Genomic DNA, 8,316 nt, shown 5'->3' with positions numbered 1-8,316 from the left:
AAATTATTGCACAGGGGTTCCTCGAGCCAGTGGAATATTTCCTTGGGGTTCCGCTCCAGCAAAAAGTTTGAAAAGCACTAGGACAGAGTATGAAAGGGGATTCTAAAAAGTGAAAGGCTGAGTTTCTCTGTGTTTTTGAAGTGTTTTTAACAGCATCTTTGTAAGTAAAATAACAGGATTAGCATGTAGATATATGTGTGTATATGTGTGTGTGTATGTGATGTATATATATACACGTTGGCTTTGATTGTGAAGAAAGATACAGAGGGATAGAGAGGGAAAGCATGAGAATTTGAAGGAACAAGAAAGTAGACGCAAGAAAAAGAAGCGAAAGTGATGCGGATATTTAAAGATGAAGAAGGAGGAGGTGAAGTTAGAATATCAAGATATCGCAAAATGTGTGTGTACGTGTAAATATAAATATATATGTAATTTTTTTTTTTTCACTACCCACAAGGGGCTAAACATAGAGGGGACAAACAAGGACAGACAAACGGATTAAGTCGATTACATCGACCCCAGTGCGAAACTGGTACTTTATTTATCGACCCCGAAAGGATGAAAGGTAAAGTCGACCTCGGCGGAATTTGAACTCACAACGTAACGACAGACGAAATACCTATTTCTTTATTACCCACAAGGGGCTAAACATAGAGGGGACAAACAAGGACAGACAAACGGATTAAGTCGATTACATCGACCCCAGTGCGAAACTGGTACTTTATTTATCGACCCCGAAAGGATGAAAGGTAAAGTCGACCTCGGCGGAATTTGAACTCACAACGTAACGACAGACGAAATACCGCTAAGCATTTCGCCCGGCGCGCTAACGTTTCTGCCAGCTCGCCGCCTTAATATATATGTAAATATATATGTAAATGATTAAGGTAATCGTTACAATCATAATAATATAAATTAGTTAATTAAAGTATGGTATTTATGCATTTTTATTCAGTTAGGCTTTTACCGGTTAGTGGATTGTACCCATGCTGGAGCACTGCTTTCAAGAGTTATATTGATCATAATGATCCTAGTTATTACGTTAAACTTTGGTACTTATTTTATCAATTCGTATTTGCCGATCCGCTATGCTACGGTGCATCAACAACATCACTGGTTTTAGGCAGCGTAAACTTAAACGTACAAGCACACAAATATGCACACTCTCTCTCTCTCTCTCTCTCTCTCTCTCTCTCTTCTCTCTCTCTCTCTCTCTCTTCTCTCTCTCTCTCTCTCTCTCTTTCTCTCTCTCTTTCTCTCTCTCTCTCAATCTCACTCACAAACACACACACGCACGCGCGATGGGCTTTCATACTGTTTCTCTCTGTCAAATTTTACTCAATGCATTAACTCGAGACTATAGTAGCAGAGGATACTATTCAGTGGGACCGAATCAAGTATCACATGGTTAGGAAGCCATGTTTGCGCCTATATCACAGGTAACTTGGGTGGTAAGAAGCTTGCTTCCCAATCATGTTTCCGGGTCCAGTCTCACTGCATGGTACCTCAGGCCGACTAAAGCCTTGTGAGTAGATGTGATAGATGGGAACTGAAAGAAGCCCGTCGTATATATATATATATATATATATATATATATATATATATACCGGGAAAGTTTACGAAAATAAACAAAAGACGAAGGCAGGTGGAGTACAAACAAACAAATGTATTAGTATAGCGCTCAGGAATAGAAATAGAAAAAGTCTTTTACGTTTCGAGCCTACGCTCTTCGACAGAAAGATACACAGAAAAAAACCAGGAGAGAAAAAAATGCGTGTAGGAGCTAACAATCTATCATGGCATATATATATATATATATATATATATGACCACCACCAGCAAAAATATTTTTTCCTCTGTCTTCCCTTCTGGGATCTTTCCTTCTCTTGTTTCCGACGAAGAGCTCCGCTCGAAACGTTGAACCCTCCTTCCCTTCTTTCCTGAGCGTCAATAATACTTAATTGTTCCACGTCCTCGCGTTGCTGTTTTTTTCTCTTTTTTTCTGTGTTTTCTTGTTTGGATTAACTAACTATATATATATATATATATATATATATATAATATATATATTATATATATATATATATATTATATATATATATATATATATATATATATATATATATATATGCATGTATGTATATATGTATGTATGTATGTATGTATGTATGTATGTATGTATGTATGTATGTATGTATGTGTGTATATGCGTGGTGTGTGTGTTGTGCATGTATATATGCCTGTTGTGTATGTGTTGCGTGCGTGTGCATGTTTGTCTTTGTATCTGTGTTTATCCACCACCGCCGTTTGACAACCGATGCTGATTTGTTTACGTTCGAGTAACTTAGTGGTTCAGCAAAAGATACTGATAGTACAAATACTAGACATAAATAGAAATAAGTACCCGGGTCGATTTATTTCACTAAGAATTCAAAGTGTTGTCTCAGCATGGCTGCAGTCAACTGAATGGAACAAATATATAAAGCTAGAGTTGTCTGTGTGTGTGGTAGGTTTGGTAGCCTTCAACTAACACTATCTCCCCCGAGACCCTGTTGCGCAAGTTGACCAAAATTGAGAGTATGATAGAAGGAGGCTTGCTTTTCCTTCCGTAGAAGAAAAAATTCAAATCGGTCCTTGTTAACACCAAAAATTATTTACATCAAAAAGGTGTTTTTTTTTCTATGAAAATCCCTATTTTTTACGATTTTTTGACTGCTGTGTCGCCATTTTTCGGTGTATTTCAACCAGAAAAATTTTACTTAAAGAGAATAACAAGCTACATAATGCAAAATTTTTACTTTTCAAAAATTCCAACTCTAAAGGGTCGAGACAAATCCAAGCATCGCCGGGCGATACTGTTAGTAAGAAATAAAAGATAAAAGATAAACATCCACAGATCGGTAAGCCAGCTACTAAAATTCACTCAATGGTACCAAAATATGGATGTACATTGACAGAATAATATCATGGATAGATTATATCTTCAATTTCGTTCCATAGTTACTTCTTGACGTCAAATAAGAAATAGTAGGTAACATCTGAAGAGATGAGAAGAACTCTAGCTTTCAGAGATGCTGTCTCTTGAAACTACACATCCAGTATTACATATATGAAGTTTTACATAATTTAAAGAATGAACTATTTCAAACAAAATAAAATTTCAAAAGAAATCATATATTTCACGATTCTCTATAAAATTCCGACCATCTTATAGTTTTCAAAATAACCGTGGAATTTCCATAGATACTGCAGGTATGTATGTATGTATGTATGTATGTATGTATGTATGTATGTATGTATGTATGTCTATTATTTTACATTATTTACATTATTTACATTTCACGAAATTTCCCAAGACACCTGATGAAGGCTGGAGGGTATATCAGCCGAAACGTTGTGTTAACAACAAACAAGATGAGGACAAATATCTGTCAAATGTAAATAATGTAAATAATGCACATAATTCCTCATCTCTTAACTATAGAACTATGTATGTCATTATTCAGTTTTATTTTAAGATTTCTTGCCAATAGAGAAAGAGCCGGTTTCTAACCTAGATCCAACGCTCCTTCATTGGAATTTCAACATCAACAACAGGATATTTTTGTATGTATGTATGTATGTATGTATGTTCCACTGCATGGCACCTTGTGCAAGCATCTTCTACTATAGCCCAAGACTAACCAAAGTCTTGTGAGTGGATTTGGTAGGCGGAAACTGGAAGAAACTCGTCTCATATATGAGTGTTTGTGTGTATGTATTTCTGTGTGTGTTTGTGCCTGTGTTTCTCTCTCACCACTGCTTGACAACCGGTGTTGGAATGTTTACATCCCCGTAATCTAACTGTTCGACCAAGGATACTGACAGAATAAGTACCAAACTTTAAAAAACAAAATAAATACCACGATCGATTCATTCGACTGAAAATTTTTCAAGGTGGTCCTCCAGCATGGCCGCAGTCTAATGACTGAAACAAGTAAAAGCTAAAAGATAAAGATATCTTTATAATTAAATACTATTAGGAATTACATAAAGAGAATCGTTTAAATATTTTTGTGTATTGTACAAGTAAAACCGACTAAATGTACGCGAGCTTTAACAACAACTTAGATGGGTCCCAAGCATCATATGGTGCCTTATTGAGGACCACATCTTAAGCTGAATCTACTCTGTTGGGACAAAACTTCTGTGTGAATTTAATTTCCACCAGTCTCTCTCCTACCCGCCACAGAAGCTCTGAAGTAGGCCATCCCCACTCCACTTTTTCCTCGGGTTAATTCATGAAAAAGAAAAAAATTAGATTGTTTATTATATGCTACACCAACCACACTCCCCACCTAGATTTTCATGTAATCGCACGTAGGCACATTTAGTAATAGACACCAATAGATAATTTTGATGGATTAATAAACAATGTCCTGTTGGGTAGCGTTTTAGTTTTTCTAAACAGTAATAGATTAAGGCGTGGCACCTCAGCAGGATGCCGTTGAAACTATTGACAAAGCTCTTTAGGTTATAAGCAAAACTGAGAATTATGATGTTAGTGCTGTTGCTGTAGTAGCCGTGAAGGCGCATGGCTCAGTAGTTAGAGCATCGGGTTCGCAATCATGTGGTAGTGAGTTTGATTCCCGGACCGGGCTGTGTGGTGTGTTCTTGAGCAAGACACTTCATTTCCCATTGCTCCCGTTCACTCAGCTGTAGAAATGAGTTGTGACGTCACTGGTACCCAGCTGTATCGGCCCTCGCCTTTCATTTGGATAACATAGGTGGCATGGAGAGGGGAGACTGGTATGCATGGACGACTGCCGGTCTTCCATAAACAACCTTGCCCGGACTTGTACCTCGGAGGGAAACTTTCTAGGTGCAATCCCGTAGTCATTTATGACCGAAGGCGGTCTTTACCCGTTTACCTTGTTGTAGTAGCTACTGTTGCTGCCCAGGTAAAACCATCTTGTATTCCACTTACACCAGTGGTTCCCACCTGTGGTCCACATGACCTCCCTGAAGGTCCATATAAGAATGGATGTGGCGGAAGTCCACGCAAAGAAAATAGTAAATTGAAGATCAATGGTGGTATTTTAAGAATCCATGAGAAAGTTTTGGTTTTGATCTATTTATTGCAAGAAACGGCAAGGTTTGTTTCTTTAACATTTTATATACCGTAAATCCTCGAGTATAATCCGCATTTTTTCCCAAAATTTAAAGGTCAAAATCCCCAGTGCGTACTATATACGAGGTTTAAAATGAAAATTATTTTCTAAGCAATATCTGAGTCTCTATTTGCTATCCGGCAATGTTTATTCAGACGCATTTTGTGATGTCGGGCACGAAAATACCTTAAGCTAAGCCTGAAAGCAATGAAGTCATAAAAGAATCATCCATATTTGCAGTAAGCAACATTTATTAAATGTTATTACTGTTATTTCTTTATTTTCTGCAAACAAAATGCATAAAAATGCTACACGTTTGCATTATGTTATATATACAATAATAATAAAGGACGTTACCGTATACATTTTTACAAACCTAGGACGTTATATAGACCTCCTTGACTGAAGTTAGAGAAGGGTGCGTATTATACACAAGGTTTAGGTTTTTCAGAGGTACAGTCCCCTAAAAATCCCCTGCGTATTATACTCAAGGGCGGACTATACTCGAGGATTTACTTGTGTAGTTTAAACTACACAAGTCAATGTATGATGAACAAACTAGGAATTTTGAAAGAAGTATCAATAAAATTGGTCTTTAAACATCAAATGATTTTGGGAGTTCGCCAGAATAAAATAATAATCGAATATAGGCGCAGAGGTGGCTGTGTGGTAAGTAGCTTGCTTACAAACCACATGGTTCCGGGTTCAGTCCTACTGCGTGGCACCTTGGGCAAGTGTTTTCTTCTATAAGCCTCGGGCCGACCTAAGCCTTGTGAGTGGATTTGATAGACGGAAACTGAAAGAAGCTCGTCGTATATAAGTATATATATATATGTATGTGTGTGTGTATATGATTGTCCCCGCCCCCCAACATCGATTGACAGCCGATGCTGGTGTGTTTACGTCACCGTAACTTAGCGGTTCGGTAAAAGAGACCGATAGAATAAGTACTAAGCTTACAAAGTATAAGTCCTGGGGTCGATTTGCTCGACTAAAGGCAGTGCTCCAGCAAGGCCGCAGTCAAATGACCGAAACAAGTAAAAGAGCTAAAAGTGATAAAATAATAGTCAAAGGGATCCATCAATAAAAAATGGTTGAGAACCACTGATTTAGATGAATACACAAAAAAAAACTACATTATCCAATGTAGTCTTCTTTTTTAAAGACAGCGTAATATCGTATGAGGGAGATTTGGCAGTTATTTCTGTCATATCCAGCAAGAGCATAGTGATTCCCCTCGTTCGTTGGCTCGGGGTAGTTACGAAATAGAATAGTATTGTGGTAGCTCTTCCGGCGTATCGATTCAGTTGTTGCTGCTAAACCCTCGATCAACCTTTATCGAGCAAACATAGGCCAAGAGGCACACCAACTGCACGCGGTCGGAGGATCGCGGTTTCGATTCCCAGACCGGGCGTTGTGTGTGTTTATTGAGCGAAAACACCTAAAGCTCCACGAAGTTCCGACAGGAGGGGGGGGTGGCGACCCCTGTTGTACTCTTTCGCTCCAACTTTCTCTCACTCTTTCTTCCTGTTTCTTGTCCCCGACTTCCTACGCAACCGCTGAGCCTGGATGCACATTCATCCATCCGTCGATGCTGTCGGTGTCGGGGGTTGACCTGCTTTCTCCTCTGCGTGTCTTACGAATAGCAAAGGATCACATTTCGGACTTCTCCCACTCTGGGACGAAGACCGCTTCGCTCAACAAACAAGCAAACAAACAAACAAACACCAACCGCAACAACCACTTCTTTTACTTCTCTTTTTCAAGTCAAGGTGCACCCTAGGCCATGCTCTTCAGTGTGATTTTAAGCTATAGGAACAAACGTTATTCGTTCGTAATTTTCAACTGCTAATTCTACGCATATTTTTTTTTACTCTCGTTGTCGGTCTTTTTCTTCTTAAAAAGAATAGCCATCTTTGCTTTTTTTTTTTTTCAGAATAATTGAACAATGAAAATTGTGACGCTCACCCGCTAACACACACAGACAAACAAATTTGTGGAAGAGACATGGAGTCCTGTTTGGAATCCGCACCGGAAGGACAAACAAGGAGATTTCAGACTTCCTCAACATCAACAGAAGGACTGTGCAAACGGTCAGAAAGGAGCTGAAAGATTCAGGATTCGATTACGAGATGATAGCAGAGAAGAAAACCCGTGATCGACGAACAGACGCCATCAGAACGTTGGAATTTGTCACTGAAACCCAGATCATCAACAATGATCCCAGGTCGAGTGGACAGCATAGCAACTTAATCGTCGGTTCGGTCATTTCTGTTGTACGTCGTTGTGTTAGAATTTCTTACCATGAAGCCACTGCATCCGTGTTCTGTCTTGGCTCTGTTTTACAGGTTAAACTTCAATACAGAACAACGAGTTGATTAAACATTCATTAATTAATTCCTGTTAATCATAGTAGTAGATTGGAGGCGCAATGGCCCAGTGGTTAGGGCAGCGGACTCGCGGTCATAGGACCGCGGTTTCGATTCCCAGACCGGGCGTTGTGAGTGTTTATTGAGCGAAAACACCTAAAAGTTCCACGAGGCTCCGGCAGGGGATGGTGGTGATCCCTGCTGTACTCTTTCACCACAACTTACTCTTACTTCCTGTTTCTGTTGTACCTGTATTTCGAGGGGCCGGCCTTGTCACTCTCTGTGTCACGCTGAATATCCCCGAGAACTACGTTAAGGGTGCACGTGTCTGTGGAGTGCTCAGCCACTTACACGGTAATTTCACGAGCAGGATGTTCCTTTGATCGGATCAACCGGAACCCTCGTCGTCGTAACCGACTGACTGCTTCCTTTAGTAGTAGATTGAACTTCCTACACATGTTGTAGATGAGATTTTTCTATTCTAAAGTCAATTACTAATCGATGAAATGGGTGATAAAAAAGTAAAGACGTTTAGCTTTAACATCTGTTGATCGATTCACATAAGGCAAGTATCCACTAGACCTGCTAGAAATAGCAGTCAGCTTTTCCTTAAACCACACCATACCTTCTTTAAAAATACATTAGATAGGGTGATTCTAGATACACTATATCTGGAAAACAAAAACAGACGGAGTAGTCACGAATGGAATGCGTTTTAGTTATATATCTGATGGATCAGAGCTGAAAGTTTCAGCTCTGGGAAAAGGTTAAGTGTAGGAATCTATGGATGAATGCAG

The 8,316-nt window shown here is 39.1% G+C and overlaps 1 long non-coding RNA gene across 1 annotated transcript; it reads left to right on the top strand.

The window, feature by feature from the left end:
* The first annotated feature begins 168 nt into the window (after positions 1 to 168).
* On the top strand, positions 169 to 7,466 carry LOC118764977. Its single transcript, XR_005000816.1, has 2 exons — positions 169 to 410; positions 7,087 to 7,466. It is a non-coding gene; the product is annotated as an uncharacterized LOC118764977 (long non-coding RNA).
* The last annotated feature ends 850 nt before the right edge of the window (positions 7,467 to 8,316 follow it).

Source organism: Octopus sinensis, linkage group LG10 (genome assembly GCF_006345805.1).
Source record: "Octopus sinensis linkage group LG10, ASM634580v1, whole genome shotgun sequence".
NCBI classification, from domain to species: Eukaryota; Metazoa; Mollusca; class Cephalopoda; order Octopoda; family Octopodidae; genus Octopus; species Octopus sinensis.
Note: the sequence above shows the minus strand (reverse complement) of the source record. Positions and strands in the feature narration are given on the sequence as shown.